This window comes from Pleurodeles waltl, chromosome 8 (genome assembly GCF_031143425.1).
Source record: "Pleurodeles waltl isolate 20211129_DDA chromosome 8, aPleWal1.hap1.20221129, whole genome shotgun sequence".
Taxonomy (NCBI): Eukaryota; Metazoa; Chordata; class Amphibia; order Caudata; family Salamandridae; genus Pleurodeles; species Pleurodeles waltl.
The window spans coordinates 1,511,601,361-1,511,622,697 of record NC_090447.1 but is presented as its reverse complement, the minus strand read 5'-3'; the positions used below and the strand labels follow the sequence as shown (position 1 = coordinate 1,511,622,697).

General features: G+C 44.9%; 2 protein-coding genes across 3 annotated transcripts in view; one reads left to right on the top strand and one right to left on the bottom strand.

Annotated features, from left to right (window-relative positions):
- LOC138248845 (uncharacterized) overlaps nucleotides 1–15,149 on the bottom strand; it is a 236,103-nt gene extending 220,954 nt beyond the window's left edge. Inside the window, exons 1-2 of the mRNA XM_069202799.1 lie at nucleotides 14,995–15,149; nucleotides 13,865–13,900 (exon numbers count right to left, since the gene is read on the bottom strand). The gene's annotated coding sequence lies outside the window, so the exon portion shown is untranslated. The remainder of the gene's footprint in view (nucleotides 1–13,864; nucleotides 13,901–14,994) is intronic.
- Nucleotides 1–21,337, top strand: part of LOC138248844 (uncharacterized) — a 347,922-nt gene that overhangs the window by 49,519 nt on the left and 277,066 nt on the right. The gene's annotated exons all lie outside the window — the stretch shown is intronic.

Sequence of the window (21,337 nt, the reverse complement as noted above, 5' to 3'; positions counted from 1 at the left end):
ACGGAATCCCTCTGCTGCACTGCTGAATCCTAAATCCCCGAACCAACACTCCTTGATGGTTTTTCCCTGTACGAAAAAAACGGAGGCTGCAACTGACTGCCCTCCAAAGTAGTGGTGAGGGAATTGGGGGGGGTGGGGGGGGGGTGTCAGGGTCAGGGGGGGTCAGGAGGAGAGGCTGTACCCACTCTCCCAGTGCCAAATGAGGTCAGACATATCGTTATGAGCAACTGGACTTCCAGTAGTCTTAATCCCCTCTGGCGACAGTCCCATTCCTGCTGTAGTTGTAGCTGCACCAATCCTAAGTGTGAAGTAAAACCAACTGTTAGAAATAGTTGGCAGTTGAATTACACCGTGTCCAAGTAGGGACCCTCACTCTAGTCAGGGTAAGGGAGTCACACACCTAAGATAACCCCTGCTCACCCCCTTGGTAGCTTGGCACAAGCAGTCAGGCTTGTCTCAGAGTCAATATGTAAAGTATGTGTACAACCACACATAGTAACACAGTGAGAATACCACAAAAGGACATCACACCAGTTTAGAAAAATAGCCAATATTTATCTAAATCAAACAAGACCAAAACAACAAAAATCTAACAGACACAAAAAGAGATATCATTTTTAAAGTAACACAGAAATCAATGGATGCGTTGTTTTAACACAAAGTACCATGTAAGCATCAAAAATAAAGCTGTAGGCAAGGTGACGCATCGGAAGAGCAAGCGATGTGTCGATTCTTTCCCTGCCAGGTAGGCCATGCGTCGATCTTTTCCCCGCAGGAGAGCAATGCGTTCCTTTTTAGGGCCTGCAGCCTCGGGTCCGTGTGGTGATGCTGTAGATTTTGACACCCAACAATGATGTGTGGGAAATCCAGATGCACAGCAAAGATGAATCCGCGCTGAGCATGCAATGCGTCAATTTCTGCAGCTGCGAGGTAGGTGCTGCATCGATTTTACAGCTACAAGGCAGGTGCTGAGTCAATTTTTACAGCTGCGGTGCGAGTGCTGCATCGATTTATTATTATTTTTTCTGGCGCTCTGCTCCGGTGCACGGATTTCCACCTTTGGTTCACCAACTCCTCCTTTCAAGGGACCAGGGACAGGATGTGGTACCACTTGGCAGATCAGGGGTCTCCGCAAGAGAGCCCAGATGCTGGCAGGTGAAGTCTTTGATGGCCCTGATACTTCAGAACAGGGGGCAAGCTCAGGCAAACCCTTGGAGAAACTTCACAAGCAGAATTTCATAAAGCAAAGTCCAGTCCTTTCACTCCCAAGGCAGAAGCAGCAGCAGGCCAACACAGCAAAGCAACAGGCAGAGTGGAAGGTCCTCCTCAAGCATCAGGCACTTCTCCTTGGCCGAGGTTTCTCCTGATCCAGAAGTAATCTAAAATTATGGGGTCAGCAGTCCAATACTTATACTCATTTCTGCCTTTGAAGTAAGCAAACTTCAAAGGAAAGTCTGTGTAGTGTACACAGACACACACTGGGGGTTGGAGACTGTATTGTGAGAGGACAGACAGCCCTTTCAAGTGCAGGTATCAGCTCCCCCCTCTCACTCTAGCCCAGGAAGACTCATCAGGAAATGCAGGACACACCTCAACTCCCTTTGTGCCACTGTCTAGTGGGATTTCACGAACAGCCAAACTATCTGTCTGACTCAGACGTGTATTCAGTAGCCAAGCAGTAACACAGAATGGTTAAGCAAGAAAATGCCCGCTCTCTACAGATGGCATTTTCAAACTTACAATCTAAAAACCAACTTCCCTAAAATATGTATTTTTTAAATTGTGAGTTCAGAGACCCCAAACTACAGGTCCCTATCTGCTCCCACTGGGAAATGACACTTAAAATGTATTTCTATGCAATCCTCATGCTAACATATGAGAGAGACAGGCCTTGCAAAAGTGAAAAATTAATTTAGCAGTATTTCACTATTCGAACATGTAGAAAAACACCAGTACATGTCCTACCTTTTAAATACACTACACCCTGCCCATGGGGCTACCTTGGGCCTACCTTAGGGGTTTCGTACATGTAGTAAAAGGGAAGGTTTGGCCTGGCAAGTGAGTGCACTTGCCAGGCCAAACTTGCAGATAAAAACTACACACACAGACACTGCAGTGGCAGGTCTGAGACATGTTTACAGGGCTACTCCTGTGGGTGGCACAGTCAGTGGCACAATCAGTGCAGCAGGCCCCCTAGTAGCATTTGATTTACAGGCCCTGGGCACCTCTAGTGCTCTTTACTAGGGACATACTAGTAAATCAAATATGCCAATCATGGAAAAGCCAATTACCAATACAATTTAGACGGAGAGCACCTGCACTTTAGCACTGTTTAGCAGTGGTAAAGTACCCAAAGTATTAAAACCAGCAAAAACAAATTAAAGCACAAGATCCAAAAACAGGAGGTCAGAAGCACAAAGTACATGGAAACCACAGCAAGAGCTGCCAGGTCTAACACATACTGCGGGCACCCCCAACACTGGCAGATCCATGTGAACTGTGCCTGAGCCGTGGGGGCACCATTTGTATGCACCAGAAAATTGGGGTGTCCCCCCGGGGGTCTGTTTCAAAGATAATTTCTGGTCAGAGAAACTGGACAGCTTGACTGAGTGGTGCCTCACCTAGCTGTACCCATATGCCCTTACCCACTGACTCAGTTTTGGATCTCCTGGCTAACAGGCTTGGTGAATGCACACAAATGACCACATCCTCTCAATTCATCCCTGCTATTTGTCAGCCTTTGACCTAGCTACTAAGTCTGAAATTCAGACTGCCTCGAAGAAGGACAGGGAATAAGCCAAGCCGAAGAGCAAACCTCAAAGGGGGAAGAACATATCTTGGGTAAGACTCCTTAAATGCTGGTATAGTCTAGCTACATCAGCGGGTCTCCTGCTGTCCTGGCTGGCAGGCTTATGAACTCCCACCCCTTAAAAGGCCTTTTTGACTCTAAAGTTCTTAGTGGGGTCTGCCACCCCCTACAGTCCAGTGAAGAAGGCAAGTGATGACAGCTGACGTCCCACTGCTGCCTCTGACTTTCCCACCTCCTGTTGAACAATCAAAAAAGACAATGTGCTGGCTGAGACCCTCTTTTCTACACTGTGGCATGGAGGTCTGATATGCCCACCATGTGATTTCATATTCTTCGGTTGTTCCAGGTGCCATTGCTGCTATATGAAAAATTATTATAGAGCAGAACACTCAGAATGTAAGTTTAATGCTCAATCATAGTTGTAAGCCTCCTAACCACAGTCAAACAAATCTCACATGAAACAATTTTCTCTCCTTTTCCAATGGAGTAAAAATAAATCGAAATCTTCATGTAGTATGTTAAGTAAACATTTACTGCTTCTTCTGTGCAGTTCAAACCGATGAAAGTGGATGTTTACAAAGAAAATATCTTGTAGATATTTTCAGCCGACACGTGTTTCGTCCCAAACATGGACTTTCTCAAGGCTGATTAAATAAATGTATAAACAAAAAGAACATAAATCAACACCAGTTACTGTGGATGTAAACAGGTTTTCATTCACCTGTTACACCATGTGACAAAAGAGAAGCAAAATATGTACCAAATAGAAATGCCATGTTGAACCAACCCCAAACCACAGAAAAGATACACCCTGTGTGTACCAACATGCAGAAATTATATCGCCCATTATCACCACCTAACACAATACCAAAAGTTTTGTGGTGTCCTACAGAGCTCAAAGAAGAGAAAAAATTGAGTTCATAGGAGGCCATACTCCGCATAAAGTATGGTACAGAAAAGAATCTATGACCATGCGTTCTATGGAATGCAGAGACCTTAAAGATGGTTACATATATCAGTAAGTTTCCAAAACTAAATGATACCAAGTGGATTCAAAATAATAATTTCTTGAAGGTCTGAGAGTTGGCCCCAAACAAGACGGCATAAATGAAAAACCAGAAAACAATCATCCAACCAACCATTTAGGATACCAATGACGAAGAATTCTATCACATATATCCAGTTAAGCAATTGAAGGGTTGTAGGCACCAACCTTGTATCCATCTATTTTCAAACTTCATGGAAGATATCAAGCCAGCAGTGGAGAAGATAGCCCGGCTGTAAATACCTACACAAGCTGACATTAATTCCAACCAGCTGCCAGTCCTAAAATCAACATAATGAAACGATTGGAAGGAATCCCCCCAACTAGTTCCACATAAAAACTTATATCCACTCAAAAGCAAAGTTTGAAAATACTTCAAAAAAGTAAAAAAAATACCCAATGCTGCTGTTATCCGCTTTCGGAGAATGGGACAGCAAGCTTCCATAGGCTCGCTGGAAATGGTGACTGCTCCTTGTCCGCTTCTGGTATTTGAGTCCTGAAATCTGCCAACTTAAAATGAGACCGGGCATCAGCTACTGTGTTAAGTCCTGCAACATGATTCGCTATGAAATGCACATTCTCTGTGTGGCAGACCTGAATCATAGTTTGAGAAGGTGCGGTACGAGTGGGCACTGTGCTCTGTGGTTATTTATGGCAGAGTTGACTGAGATTTTGTCTGACCAAAAATATAATTCTACTGCTAGAGAGCTGAGACCTCTAAACATGTAACACAACCAAAATAGGAAGGAGCTCAAGGAATGTCCGGTTCTTGGTCAGTTCTCTGGCCAACGTTGCACACACCACTTGTTCCCCAGGATGGCTCCGAAGCCCAGGATCCCGGCCACATCTGTTTATAGCTCTAGCTCAGCATTACTCAGTGCCAGCCGTGGCCAAATCACTGACACATTAAAATCTTCCAAGAACTCCACCCAGATATGCAGATCCTCTCTAACCTTTCTTGAGAAATGGGTGTGGTGATGCTTGGCTTTCAAGCAAAAAGAACATAGGATTGTCGGAATGCAGAACAAATTAAACATTTACCCCCAGTCACAGACCTGGGTTTAATTCATTGTTTTTTGCTCACCACTGGAGGTGAATGTTTGCATTGTTCAGCATTCCTTCCATCATCTGTTCTTTTTGCCTTGGTTTCCCAGACGTGGGTCCCATGCTTGCTGCACCACTGGATTCAAGATAGCCTGGCTGATGAGGGGTGATACCCTGAAACCGGTCCCAGGATGCTTGTTTCTGGTCCAGGGAGGCCCTGGCCTGGCAGTTCGAGCCGGACTGTTCCCCTGGGGAACAGGGTCAAGACTGATTTGCATATGGCTGGGTCCAAACAGGAGTGGTGTGGCGGGCAAATAAATAATGGATTAAACTCAGATCTTTGTGACTGGGAGTGAATGTTTGCATTGTATTGCATTCCATCTGTCATTTGTTCTTTTTTGCTTTCGGATTTCAAGCCCGACGTGGCTCTGGCAATGTTTCTGGAAAAGACCAGTCCCATGGGGATGATCCTGAGTGCAAAGTTAAGCTGCCCCACCAACCTCTGTAACTGATGATGGGTCACCTTGGTAGAACTCAGGTAATCCAATAAGGTTGTCCGGAATTCCTTGACTTCCTCAGCTGTTATTGGTTGCAGTGGTTGTTATACCACCTTGTTTCATGTGAAGTAAATTTGCTACGCCCTAACCCAATAAGTTAAGTCTGTTGCCTTTGTGGCGGAAGAGACAACCACACTATTTGTAAGGAAGGTTGACCGCATCCACCTGGCATTCCCCCAAGTTTCCCAATAAATGGCCTGTGATGGGAAACTGCCCAAATTCCGGCATGGATGCATCACATTTTTCCACCAAAAACTGACCTCTTCTTCCAATGTGGATAGCTGTAGTTTTTGGACCTCAGCTCAGCCGACACTAGCGGAAAACTAACCAACCTGTAAATGTTTTTTAAAACTAGACACCTAGGGGTATCCAGATGGGGCTGACTAGCATGGCTCTCACCAGTTTTTTTTTTTTTAAACCCAGAATCCCCGGCAAACCTCAAACTTTGACAAAAAAACAAATTTTCCTCACATTTCTGTGAGGAAAGTTATGGAATCTGCGGGGAGTCAAAATCTTCTGTCCACATGGCACTCTCCCAAGTCTCCCGATAAAAATGGTACCTCACTTGGGAGGGTAGGCCTAGTACCTGCGAAAGGAAACGGCCCAAAGCACAACATAGATGCATCACATTTTTCACTGAAAACTGGCCCTTTTTTTCCAAAAGATTTCGGACCCTAGCTCAGCTAGCACTTAGGGAAACATAGCCAACCTGTACACGTTTTAAACTTAGACACTTACGGGTATCCAGGGTGGGCTGACATGTGTTTCCCACCAGATGTTTTTAAAATCCAAAATCCCCTGCAAAACTCAAAACACAATTTTCAGAGAGCCACAAACTTCTGTCCTCCTGGCACTGCCCCAAACCTCTCAACAAAATGTTACCCATCTTATGTGGGTAGACCTAGTGCCCATGACAGAAACGGAATAAACTAAGGTCAGTGGGAGTGCCTTGGTGAGGGATCCCGTTGACTTTGGTTTGAGCCGTTCCTGTAGCGGGTACTAGGCCCAGCCACACAAGTGGGGCAGCATTTTCATCGGCACAGCAGGGGTAATGCAGAGTGGTAGGAAGTTTGTAATTTCCTTTGGATTCTGGAAATGGAAGGAAAATGTGTGATTTCAGTCAGAGTTTGAGATTTGGAGTGCATTGTGGGTAAGAAAACCTTGTGGGATACACACAAGGCACACCACCCTGAACTTCCTTGGTTGTCTAGTTTTCAAAAATGTCAGTGATTTGGAGGTTTGCATAGGTGGCACCACAGCACGGCCCCAAATATCCCACCTACCCCTATGGCTTATCATTCAACATAGCGATTTGGGAGCTTTTGTGTTGTTTTCTCTTGCGCCACCCACACAAGGGGGGTACCGCTTTTATCCGGAGATGTGTGGGAACAGGGGCTGGTAGGAAACCTGTGGTTCCATGCAGATTCCATGTCTTCCTGTCACAGAAATGTGATGAAAATGTTTGTTTCTTACCAAAGTTTCACATTTGCAAGAGCTTCTGGGTAATATTTCCTGGTGAGAGCCTCGCAAGTCATGCAGCTCTGCACTCTCCTGGTTCTCTGGTTTTAAAAAATGTGCAGATTTGCGTAGGTGCCGGCTGAGCCCAAAATCCACAACTACCCATAATGAGAAAAAAAGAACAAAGAATTCTTATTAAGGGGCATCTTAACACCACAGATATTAATCTGGTACTCATTTGTTAACATTAATCCACCACTTAAATTGGTCGGTTTTAGCACCTCCAGAAATTCTGGCTCCAAAGCATAAATACTTATTAAAGTATCTGAATATTGGAACCAAGACTTCTGAAGGTGAGCCATAAGGCCGCTTCAAGTCACCAACCGCTTTATGGTCCATTCACATGCGATTCAAGTACCACACGCAAGGCTTTCACACCACTTGCCACCGGCACAATCCAACAGATCAATGCACTCACATCAACATACGGCTGCCATGCAAGAGCCCATCACATTCATACGCCACAGGACGGAATCTGCATAACTACATTTTATCACCTGTCAAGTAACCGCCTCCTTCTTTCTGAACATTACGCAACGCATGCTTAGTGAACCTTTATGAATGGCTCCCATGGCATCCACATGAGGCTAAGGAAGACACGTCTTTCATGCGCCATTAGCGCACTCACTGTGCTAAATCAAACTCCTTCCAGTTTGTGGATGCAAGCTGGGGGTGTCCGAGAATGCCCCCAAGGTGTCATTCCTCTGAGTGAGCATATCTACCTTTGAAACTAACGCAAACATGCTAAGAATACTGTCAAAGTTCCCCAAAGAGAACATCATAAACAATGAAGGATAGTAGTTTTTGACACACAGGGTAGTCCGTGAGAACGTAGCAGATGTCCCATCCACTGTTATGTGCAGTGCAGTGACTGTAATGCACTTCTCATATCAGCAAAGTGGACATCTACTAAGTTCTGATGGAGGATGAGCATGGCAAGCAGTTCAAAGATTTGACCCATATCTGTAGCGCTGAACGCAGCGTTCTCTGTAATAGTATGATTTTTGTGTGCATGTTGGGATGTTGAGAAAGAAGGCTGCCTACTGCGTTCTGTATAGCTTGGAGTCATCTGCTTAGTTGAGTGAGGAGTAAATTCAGTATCTGGGTGAGTGTACAGTGGGTTTGAATCTGTAGGTGAAGAAGAAGTGATGGCATGTGTATCTGTACTAGCTTTACTAACTGCTTACGACCTATGCAATTTCCCAGTGAAAGCACAAATACCGTAAGCTTTTCTTACCTGTTCATGTCTCTGTCCTCATCAGAGTCCTAACCAATCTTGTATACTTACCAAGTGAATCTGTACTAACGTGTTCCCGCCTAGCTACTTGAAGCTGAAGAAAACATGTCTTTCATGTGCCTTGAGTGCACTCACTGTGCTAAATTCAACTCCTTCCAGTTTGTGGATGCAAGTTGAGGGTGTCCAGGTATGTCTTCCAAGGTCTCATTCCTCGAACTAAGCAAGCATATTTACCTTTGCAACTGAGGCAAACATTCTGGGGAATATTGCCTAACTTCCCCAAAGTAATAAGCGAAACAATTGTCCTGAGGGACTCACTCACCGACACTTCGACTTTTGCTTGAAAGTGTGAACACGTAATTACCTATTGAAAAGGGCACAGGGCACAATAACTTGTATGATGATTGTTTTCACATCTTTACTATAAGGACAATATACATTTTCTTATATATCCAAATTAGAGCAGACAACGCAGTGCTCCGACAGTGAACAAGTATTTATACAACAACATAGAGCAAGACACTGAACAGATCCCAAGGTTGTATGTTGTTGTGTATATATACTTGTTCACTGTCTGAGCACTGCGTCATCTGCACTTACTTAAATATATAAGGAAATGTTTACTGTCCTTATACTAAAGATGTGAAAACAATCATCATACGTAATAATATGTCTTGTACCCTTTTTCAATAACACTTGTTATGATACAAGTTAGTTATTGAGTTTGCACCCTTTCAAAGCAAGTAGAAATGTTGGTGAATAAGTGCCCACGAGACACATGTTTGACTTATTACACTGGTTCTTATGGGCATTCACAGTGGTCCTTATGTTTTATACATAAGTTCCTTAAGAAGTACTTCAAAATATAGTCAAGTCTTTAAAATGTTGCCACACAGAGTACTCTGAGACAATATGGCATATGTTCTGTCGACTATTATGTGCAGTGTGGGGATGTAGGAAAGTGCACTTGTTGGCATGGTTATCCCCCGACGTTTTGCTTGGTATTGATGACAACTTTGATTGAGAATGTGTTAGGATCTTGCTAACTAGGCCCCAGCACCAGTGTTCTTTCCCAAAATCTGTACCTCTGTTTCCACAATTGGCACTCCCATGACACACAGTTAAGTCCCTTGTAAAAGGTAACCATAATACCAAGGGCCTGTGGCCCGGGAAGGTCCCCAAGGGCTGCAGCATGCTTTATGCCACCCTGGGGGACCCCTCACCAAGCACAGGCACACTGTCTTTGTAGCTTGTTTGTGCTGGTGGGGAGAAAAAAGCAAAGTGGACATGACACCCCTCTCAGGGTGCCATACTCGCCAACCACTGCCTGTGGCACTGGTAAGTCACTCCTCTAGCAGGCCTTACAACCCTGATTCAGGGTGCACTGTACCACAGGTGAAGGTATAGCTGCATGAGGAATATGCCCCTACAATGTCTAAGTCAATTCTTAGACATTGTAAGTGCAGTGCAGCCATATTGAGTATATGGTCTGGGAGTTTGTCATTAGGAACTCCGCAGCTCCATAATGACTTCACTGAACACTGGGAAGTTTATCAATCGTCTCAGCACAATAAACCCACACTGATGCCAGTGTGGGATTTATTGAAAAATGCCCCCAGAGGGCATCTTAGAGATGCCCCTGTATGTTAGCCAAACTGCTAGTGCAGTACTGACCAGTCTGTGTCAGCCTTCCATTTTCAGATGAGTTTCTGATCACATGGGGTGAGAGTCTTTGTGCACTCTGTGGCCAGAAACAAAGCCTGACCTGGGTGGAGGTGCTTCACACCTCCCCCCTACAGGAACTGTAACACCTGGCGGTGAGCCTCAGAGGCTTGAGCCTCTTGTTACAGTGCCCCAGGGCACTCCAGCTAGTGGAGTTGCCCGCCCCCGGACAATGCCCCACTTTTGGCGGCAAGCTGGGAGGAGTGACAACCCCAGCTGGGACCATCCCTATGGTGTCTAGAGCTGGAGTGCCCCCCTTCCTGCAGAATCCTACATCTTAGTTTGGAGGAAAGAAACCAATAGAGTTAGGTTTGTGTCCCCCTCCCCAAATGGAGTGGACACAAGAAGGGTGTAGCCACCCTCGGGGACAGTAGTCATTGGCTACTTCCCTCTGACCCCTGTAATGCCCCTAAATCCAGCATTTAAGGGCTCCCATGAACCCAGTTCATCAGATTCTTGGCGACTTTACAAGAACGAAGGACTGCCAAGCTGAAACCCCAGCAGAGAAGGAGGAACACGAAAACTGACTTGGCCCCAGCCCTACCAGCTTGTCTCCTGCTTCAGAGAACCTGCAAAAGAAAAGCAATGCATCCAGTGGGTCCACTGACCTCTGCCAAGCCTCCAAAAGACTGCCTGCATCACAAGGACCAAGACCTGCCATGGACAGTGGCCCTGTCCAAGAAAAAAACCACATCTAAGGACTCCAGAGCCTCCCCGTATACATGACTACTCTGCACCCGACACCAACGCCCCGTGTGTAGGTGGCCGAACCAGCTACAGAGGATCCCCAGTTGATTCAGAGCATGTGCTCCCCCTGGGTTGACTTCTCCTGTCCCCCACGATGACGCCTGCAGTGTGAATCCAGAGGACCCCCTGACCGCAAAAGCTCCGGATGAAGATACTCATCCCCAAAAGCTAAACTGCACCTGCAGTCCCCTGGCCTTGGGGAATCCGACCTCCGGAGCAGCAACATTCAGCAAGTGGCCCTCCTACTTACCCAGCCTGTGGTTCTCCGAAACCGACCCCCTGTACCCAACCTGCAGCATCTAAGTGGCCCCAGGGGTCCCCTCATTGGAAAGCATTGGGAGCCCGACCCTCTGTTTGAACCTTGCACCCGGCCACCCTGGGCCACTGAGGGTGCGAGCTTGGTGCCAACTTGTGCCCCATCCCCCCCCACCCCATGCTCCTTTAAATCCCCCAGGTCGGCCCTCCAAAGGCGAGGGTACTTACCTACCAGCAGATCTGAAACCGAGTGCCCCCAGGCTCCATACGAGCCCATGTTAAACTTACCTCATCTTTGACCTGTGCACCCAGCTGGCCCTGTTGCTGGTAGTTGGTGTTTGGGGTTAACTTGAACTCCAACCAGAAGACTTCCTAACCCCCGGAGACTGGAACTGGAAGTGTTTATACTTACCTGCAAAACACACCAACTTTTCTCCCCACACCCCCAGGAACTATTCTGAAAATTGCACTGTCAACTTTTAAAACAGATCATTGCCATTTATTCAAAAACTATACAACTTACCAATTCCAATCAAAGTGGTATTGATACATATGTGAAATACTTATTAATTTATGTACTTACCTGCAAGTTGAATCTTGTGGTTCTAGAAATAAATTAACAAAAGATATATTTTTGCTATGTAAAAACAATTGGTCTGGAGTTAAGTCATTGAGTGTGTGCTTCTATTGTCTGTGTGTGTAGAACAAATGCTTTGCGCTACCTTCTGATAAGCCTAACTGCTCGACCACACTACCACAAAAGAGAGCATCAGTATTATCTTCTTTAGCCTCTGTTAAGCCTCTGAGGAACCCCTGGGCTCTGTGCACTCCATCTCATTTTGATATAGTGTATATACAGAGCTAGATTTCTACAGGGGACTATAGTGCACTTGTCAATCGGCGAACAGACCACCTTCCACTTTCTGATGGAGGATTCAGGTGTTGAGCAGACCATAAGAAAAGGCCATGATTTTCTCTAGTTGAGTAAATAAAATTGTGAGGCTGCTTGCCTAGCGAAGTAGTGGCCCATAGCAGGAAGGTATCCATGCACAGCAGCTGAACCTCAATCAATTTCCCAATACTTTGCTTTTGTATGATACAACATAAAGCAAGTAGGAAAACACAGGGTTGGCTGAGATGGGCACTGAGGACAGTAAACATGACTCCTGCCTCTTTCCATGCTTACTGCAGACTTTACAGCCACAACATGTTCAAGGCTTTTTAGGTGTTTCAGGAATGCGATCAGCAAAGTGTTGCTCCTGCAGCCTTGCCATGTCCTCCAGAACATATAAAGCTGCTGCTTCTGTAGCAGTGAGGCTTTCAATGACGGACAACTGAAAGTCAAGGAAAGTCTTCCTGTGGTTGTCTGATAATAAACAACATACGCAGTGTGTGCTGCCATCTGTAACAAGTGCGAGTTTTACGATTCGCATTGTACGGCTGAAGAACCTGGTCCTTCTTATCTCTTCCGCCAACATATCTGTTGTAATCAGGTATACAGGTGGACTTGTGAACTTTGGCCATCTGATCCTAAACCGTGTCTGGGGAAGTGCTCTCATCATGAATTGTAGTCAGGACGTACACATCATGCCTATCAGAGAACTAGACCGCGAGCCTGGGACTTCTGAAGCTTTTTACAAAAAGCTCCTGTGGGAATCCTTTGCGGTGACAACAAACTGTTCTGCAGGCCACAGTGCCAGCTTTGTTCAGCTCACTGAACAGCTCTGCTCCTGTATAGAAATTGTCCACATTAAGGTTATAACCTTTGTGAAGGTGTAGCTGGACAAGCTCCCACACAGTCTTTCCTGTGACCCCTCGCGTTGGAGGGCAACCTACAGGGGTTAGAGTGTAGTCCTTCCCTGTGTACACTCTCAAGCTACACACATAGCTAATAGAGCTCGCACTGCAGGTACAGGTTGATGCCATAGTGAGCTCTTTTTTCTCACAGTCTACTGCCTGAACAGCAGCTGCCCTTTGTACAGGATCAATGACTCATTGATGGCTATATTCTTTCCAGGAGTATAAAATTCTGGAAACCTGGCAGACAAATGTTCCACAACAGCTTGAATTGTGAACAACCTGTCATGGTCAGGAAGGTGTTGGGGCAATGCAGCAGAATTGTCATTGAAATGCTGCATGCTCTCTAATAGCAAGAAACAATCTCTGCTCATGTATTGTCCCCCCCCGGATTACCCAAACCATGCAAGTAGACCAGTAGGACTGCAAGATTGGTTTGTTCACTAACCCCGTTTTAAGCAGATGGGCCAAAAATATCTTCAACTTCTCTAGGAAGTGGGAGTCCACTTGTGTACCCTAGAATAACTTGCTAGAGTTCTCCCATGCTCTCTCAGAAATTGGTCAGCACCTACATTTGTTTGCTGCACAATTTGTTCAAGGAAGTCACCGTCCAAAAAGAGATGGATGGAGTCAATGGGCAAAAAATTGTCCATATTGAGTTTAAATCGAGCGTTTCCAGTGAAAGGCGGACTTTGGGGGCTCAACTGAATTTGGGGGGAGGGGGGATGCCAAGAGAGAACTGTTTGTGCTTGCTGCCACATGTGCCTCCTCTCTGGGTTGGTCTAACATGCTACGGTTGCCCTGCTTTTCAGACTGTGCTTGTGAAGGGACAACACGACTGCCATCACTGTGTCCGTCAGAAGATGTGTTGTCGAATGGAAACCTGCTGACTGATAAATCACTTCATACTCTGCTCCATTTTCTCTCTGTCCCAGTATCTGCAATCTCAGTCTCTGATCCTGCCTCTGAGCTGGGGCCGGGGCAGCAGTCATCCACCGAGATGCCATCTCTGCTACTGGCTAAAATGTTTCTTCTAAATCGCTATCCTACGTAGAAGGCAGATTTCTTTTGTTCTGAAACAGGCGGTGATTGTGTGAGACGTGTGCAGCAGTAAATAAAGATAGTCACATTACCTTATCTTCTTTTCTGAATCTGTAGGTTGTCCAATACTAAAAAAGACAAATAAAGACTCCGTATTACTTCACCTTGCCACATACCCATTATCACAGCATAAGTTTTACATTGCTTACGTAAAACCTTACTGTTGTGGTGAGATGCTGGGCACTTACCAGTATGAAAATTATTCCCCAAAACTACAAATCTACCTTTCCTTTGATCTCAAGAGCACACAATCATATATATATATATATATATATACATATATATATATATATATATATATATATATATATATATATATATATATATATATATATACGAACAAAAGAACAGAGATTATGAAGCCCAACTCCAGTGCTGCATAGCATTGTATTCCATCATGTTTAAGCAGCATTCTCTGTATCCTTTTATCAAACAGCACGTTTCATTTCCAATCTTATTTTCTTATTTCCTGACGCGTTTCAGCTCCGTAGAGCCTTGTTCACAGGTGATTCTATTTTTATAAAGTGATTACGTGCTGGTAACCAAACTGTCACGTGATAGTAATATCAAAGCATACATCTCCCATAGTGCACTGCCAAGCATAATCCGATATACCTTTGAAGGCAGACTAGATTTTAAATACAGCATGATTGCGTTTCAACATCCTGCATGATGTAAAAGTTTCATATTGTTCAGTGCACCAATATGTGGTAGCTGCATCTCGTGATTTCATAAATAAACAGTCTGGTTAAAACATTTTCTCAGTCTATTAGGTAAAATGCTGCAAATGTAATATCTCGGAATGCTAGTATTACTTTTCATTTTCAGTTTATGTGGCAAGAAAAGTCAAGTTAGGAGTTTGCAACGCTAATAGCTCTAACTCGAGCAAACGCGAGACCCGTTGCATTACAAATGCTTGTGTTCTGTTCCTAGTACCTCAAATTGAAGTGAGTGGTGCGTATTTCAGAGCAGCTTGGAGTTGCAGTACACTTAGTCACTACAGCCGGAGTTAGGGGTGCTCCTGCCATGAGAGTGCACCTCAACTGGTATTGCTCCGCTCAGAGGTACCCGCACAGCAGGCAGCACCGTTACAGGGCATCGAGCTGTCAGTGCCTGGTACTGAGACTCAATCAATCAGTTTTTGTAAAGCACAGCTACTCACCCGCGAGGGTCTCAAGGCGCGGGTGGAGGGGACTCAGGCTCTCATGTACCGCATGCCACCACCTAGAAGCCACCGACGTGAGGCAGTATGATATCTGAGCAGATGTCAGGGGTTCTCCTGACACAAACTCCAAGCAGGAGCTGTTTTAGTTCTACTGCATCCTATGAACAGAAAAAGAAAATGTAATCTCTGAAATCTTTCGGGCAAAATTCGGTCCTAAGAGGTCGTGGTTATAAACGAAACCAGTTGTTTAAATGAATTCTGCACCGCTTTCACGCCCAGTTCCTAAACTGGTGAGATTAAGAGATTACCCACCAAGAAATGTGCTAACGCAGTAGAGGTCTAGAAGAGCTCACCGCGGCGTCTGGTTGCCTCAATTAAAATATTTCTTTAGGGAACTCCTGTCTGTCAAACTAATGCCCGTTAATGGTTGCGGAACGAGTACCTCATGAATGTATGAGAGAAATTCTGCAGTTTCTTCCTAAACTGCACTGATTGCAGTGCTTAATTTGTGATGTTTCCGGGGCGGGCACTGGCACTTATTTTAGAGGGCCACCGCTTATTTTTCTGCCTCAAGCATTTCCTGACACATATGGGAAAGACGGAGGAAGAGAAAAACAAAAAAGCGTCACAAATGGAGAAACCAGAAAGCTGCAAGAGTGCGCTAAAAGGGCAGGGAGTGGCTGTAAATGGATTAAAGAGGCCTGAGATGACTTCAGGATTACGTTGCCTCAGTATTCCGTGTTCACTCATTTAATTGCAGCAGTCGTGTGTTTAAGAGAAGGGCTTTGGGCACTGGCACATTTTTATTTACAAATTAAGCACTGGCCGGTTGATAGTGTTGAGTGACAGCACAGAGACCATCAGTGGATGAGGGCCACTGGTTATTCCATCTGCAGGCTTCTGCTCATCCAGCACAGCCATGTTTCCATCGAACACAGCTTTAAATTGAAACCGTTCATTTTCACACCCTAATTTCTTTCCCAAGTGACTGTGACATTTTCTCCCTAAGGGTTAGATCCGTACCAGGTGCGTGAATTTATGTACATTGCTGTTCTGTGTTCCCACAGTGGTTCCAAAACCTGAACTTCTGCAGGGCTCGTCATGTGCATTTGTAAAGGCAATCAGTCAAGTATGTGACCTAGGAGTGGACGCACCTTAAACGACAAAACTCCGGGGAGATACTTCTCAGCCCGGTGATTCGAGTAATGGTTCTGCACATTTGATGCTGTGACTTGGGGGAACAGCTTCAGGTTATATAAGATATCATTGGTTGCTCTAATGATTTTGATGGTACTTGTGTGTGTGTGTGTATAGATATAGATATATAGCCGGCTTTGGTGCAACAGTCTTTTTTGGCACCCCCCACCCCATGACCACCTCCTCGGATTCTCTCACTACCACCTGGCAAATGTGCTCCTCATTTCCCCATTGCCCCTCTCTCACATATTCATTTGTTTTAAAAGGCTGGCTTTACTAATCTACTCAGCTATGCTCATAAAATATAGTTCTGTTCTTTGCAGCAGGCACATTAACCCTCTGCATATTAATCTTCTACGCTACTTTATGGCGAGTCAAAGCTGCCACTGAACAAAACTCCCATCTCTCTCTCTCCCTAGCAGGAACATTAATTACAGAAGGTATCTTGATATTTTAATTGCTTCCTGAAGGCCGGAGGCACAAGAAACCTTTCAAGAGGTGCATTTAAATCGCAAGCTTCTAAGTTATTGCTAAAGACAGCGTCCACACAACCTGCGTGCTGTCGCACCGCCCTAAAGCCGGCCCTATATATATATATATATATACACACACACACCTTGAAGTTGAAAGTTTGAAGTACTCTCCCAATTAAAAGTAATACATGTATCTCCAAGCTTTCTTGACAGCTATGTTCTTCAGGCAGTCTTTTCCGAGCTAGCAGCACAACTTGGAAGGAAATAACTCTTCGCTTCATATACAGTTTACACTATTTGTGGGAGCCCGTATTCCTTTCAGTTTGGTATAGATTTATACTTCCACAGCCATGCAGTTAGATGAACACAGGATAAAACTCCAGGGTGCGGACTTGAGCACATACACATACATATAGGGGTATGCGCACACACTTACAACATAGCTCAACCCAACTTAAAAAGATCATGCGTTTTTATTAAAACATTCAGTGGCTGAAGAATAACAACTACAGACAGAAAATAGCACACTGTTGCACTTTTAGCGCTATAGGATATGAACTGCTAACAACTATAGCGTCTCCGACTCACTTCTGTTTAGGGTCGAGCGGGCAAGCGCTCAAGCCTGTCGTAATCTCTATCTGGGCTTTTAACCGCGCCCACTCTTGCTATTCATTCTTTGTGGTGCTTGTCTTCATTTTTATTGGTGCATTTTGTGAAAATGTCCCTCCTTTTATGTGCTATGTTGCCTCCCAGGCGTTTTAACTAAGTGAAGATTTCTGTTGGTTTCAGTTTGCCTTCCATTCCAGCTGTGATCCTTTTTAGACATTCATGCAGGGCGCCAGTAACTCTCACGCTCATGGCGGCCGTGGTGCTTTGGATTGTCTTGCTTCTGCAACTGTTTTTACTTTTTTATTTTCAATTCATGTGGCAAGAAAAGTCCAGTTAGGAATTTACAATGCTAATAGCTCTAAATCGAGCAAACGCAAGACCCATTGCATTGCAAATGCTTGTTGCTGTTGTGAGGCCCACCCAGAGCAGTGCAGACTTGAAGCGGTTCATATCTATATCATCAGTGAGCTGCATGAGCATTAGTTTGGGGTCGCACAATGTTGGGAAGCCTAGTTTATGGTCCAAGTAGGTCAAGAAACCTTCCCATAATGGGTGTAGTTTTATGCATCTCCATGTGGTGTGCAGAAGGTCTTCCAGGTGCATCTTGCACCTCAGGCAGAGGGGTGAGGCAATCACTCCCATTTGTCTTAGTCTTGTTATGCGAGGTGGATTCTATGCGGGTATTTTAAGTAAATGAAGCTAAATAGTGCAGCACTCACTGATCGTCTCGAGATGCCCTAGCCTCCTCCAAATCCTCATTGAGCAGAGGGCCGATGTCTCTTTCCCAAGCAGCTCTTAACACTGCAAAAGAATCTGGCGTGTTGCGTGTCAAGGGACAATATATTTGCAATATTTTATGGTTATCTAGTTCCCTCAGGGAGAGTTTGGCTTCTAAAAGGTTAAATTCTGGAAGATCTTCCAGGTCAACAATCTAGGGCGCAAGTACATTTGTAGGTATCAGCAGACTAGGTTGTGTTGTAAGGCATATTTGCATTCTAGTGTCTGATATATTTTAAGCGTTGTGCCGACCATCAAGTCGCCTAATGTGGGGATCCCAATGGTATCCCAGTTGTGGAATCCCTCCAAGGCTGCCACCTGGGGGAGCATGTTGCCTGTCCACAGAGGTGTTTGACATGTGAGTCGCTTGTCCCATCCCATGATTTTTAAGCTGGTTTTCCATGTCTGGAGAACTACCATCATGGCCAGCAGGAGTGTTTGAGAAATTTCCCCTCCACGTAATAGGTGATTTAGAGATGGGCCAAGGAGGGCCCATTTCTCAGAGTCGTAGGCAAGGTCCCACGGGGGTCGTACCACCACTCATTGTTGATCATCAATTGAGAGGCTCTGTAATGTTTTGACATCTACCGCAGCTGTGTTGATTTTAAGCATCTAGCAAGGGCTAAGCCAAGGGCTTTCCAAGGCATCCCGTGATCCCACATTAAGCTCCTAAGAATGAAATGAAATCTGTAAAAGAAGGATTTGGACAGAGGGTAAGAATCATTCTGTAGGTGATATAGAAGCCATGGGAGTGATACCATGTTAATAATGACATATCTCCCCATCAGGTACAGCAGGAGTGTAGACCATGTCTTGATGTCTGCAGCTAACCTATCTAGTAATGGCTGGATGTTTATTCCCCAAGTAAGCGCAACATCAGGAGTTACAAATACTCCTAGGTATTTAAATGTTGGGAGGCCACGGGTATACCAGGTGCCCATAGCGGGTTATGCATGCGAAAGGAAATCAGGAACATGGTAGATTTGCTTAGGGGAATTGTAAGGCCTGACGTTTCTTCAAATTCTTAAAAAATCAGAAGCGCCCTAGATCCTGACTTTCCGGGTTTGCAAAAAAAGTTGCTTCATCATCCGCATACAAGGGCCCCATTCGAACCCCATTACTTGTGCGTCGATTCAGAGCCATTCCACAAAGGGTTCTATGGCTATGGCAACCAACAGGGAGGACAGTGCCCCCCCCCCTTGCCTCGTGCCCCTTTCTGGAGGGAATGTCACTGAAGCTGTTGCCCCCCACCCTAACATGCTCTGTCTGGTTACCAGATAGGTGCTAAATATAGGTGATGAACTTTGAGCCAAAGGTAGGGCGTCTTAGCAAGGCGAACAAATAAGTCCAGCTGATGGAGTCAAACGCCCTCTGTGTCAACCAGAATATTGCTGTAGGTTGGCGAAGCCTGTCAGCCAGTGCTGTGGTATTGTTTAGTTGTCTATTATTGTGGTGGGTAGCTCACCTAGGAATAAATCCCATGTGGTCTGGATGTATCAAAAAGGGAACAGCTTTGACCAAACAGTCAGCCAGCGGTTTGGCCATAATCTTGACTTCTATATTTAAGAGTGAAATGGGTCTGTAGGAAGTGCATAAGTCCAGGGGTATCCTGATTTTGGGATTACTACAATTGTGGTCCTACAGAAACCAGAGGGAGTGTATCACATTTATTTGCGCCTTAGATCATTTGTTTCAGGGGTTCACTGACTTTGTGTGTATAGTCTAAAGAATACCCTAGGATATCTGGTGGTACCCGGTGTCCTACCGGTCTGTACCTGACTCGAGTCTGAGTATATGGGACCGGGTCAGAAGATCTGTACCCCACAGGACAAAAAACCATAGTTCTTAACATTACCAAAGCAGAAAATCGAGGCATTATATTCCCTCTCAGCAGCACAGGATATCTTTATCAAAGAAGCTGACAAAGGGGGTAACATAGTCCTAATGAACAAGGAGGACTATCTGAGTGAGAGAGATCGACAACTCACTGATGTTTCAGCATATCGGAAACTCACACACAACCCTCTATAGCAGTGGTCTCCAAACTTTTTATTGCCGCACACCCCCCCCAGTAGAAAAATAAAAATAATTGCCCCCCCCTCAGAATTTTTCACAATTATTTTATAAAGCTGGCAATGTTTAAATATGTCTAGACCTATTTAAACATTGCAGTTAAGTACTGTTAACCTTTTAAAATGCAATAACATGCTTCTGCTTAAAACAGAGGCCTGTTATCTGTATAATGCTTCTTTTGTTTTTGGCTAGAGTCTGGTACTCCCTCCCCCCCTCACCCCCCCACTCAGATCACTTGAGGCCCCCCTAGAGGGGCCCACCCCCCAGTTTGAAAACCTCTGCTGTAAAGGAAGTCTATCATTCTATACATCAGAATCTCAGCTTCTTGAGAGATGGATGTCTCATCACTGATATGGAATACAACTACATGTACAACACCCCATCTACATCACCATGTATCTACACAAAAATACACACATTTCCCACCAGGCAGACCTATTATTTCAGGGATAGTATCCCCCACAGAGAATCTATCTGAATATATAGATATTTTCCTACAACCTTTTGTTAGCAAACTACCCTCAAAAATTAGGGACACAGAGGATTTGTTATGCAAAATCATTGGTTTGAGTGGACAGAGGGACACTTTCGAATGACTTTGGATGTTGCCTCATTATACACTAGCATCCCTAGAACTCAGGGTATGGTGGCTACACAACACTTTTTGGACACACAGGACGCCACCTTATTGGAACATTCCAACATGCTAATTGATCTTATCGAAACCCTTTTGTACAACAATATCTTCATACATAACGGTACATGGTACTGTCAAACCCAGGGAGTAGCCATGGGGGCAAAATTCTCTCCACCCTTCACAAATCTATACATGGGTTATTTTGAAAGAGTACACCTTTGGCAAATGTGCCCTCCTGAACTGACTCAATATGTCCTACCCTGGGGGAGATATCTAGATGACATACTAATGTTTTGGTCCGGGGACTCAGACTCTCTGGGTCTCTTTTTACAACATTTTTATGCAAATATTATTTATAACATCAAGTTCTCCAGTAAACATAGCAAGACACAAGTCAACTTCCTAGACATCACCCTATACACAGAGAACAAAATTTGCTCCAAACTATATAGGAAACATAAGACCTGTAATGCCATATTACACGCAAGAAGTTCTCATCCCCTCTCACAAATTAGAGCTATCCCTTATGGAGAAGCCACCAGGATTAGACAAAACTGTAGTGAGGACATCAAAT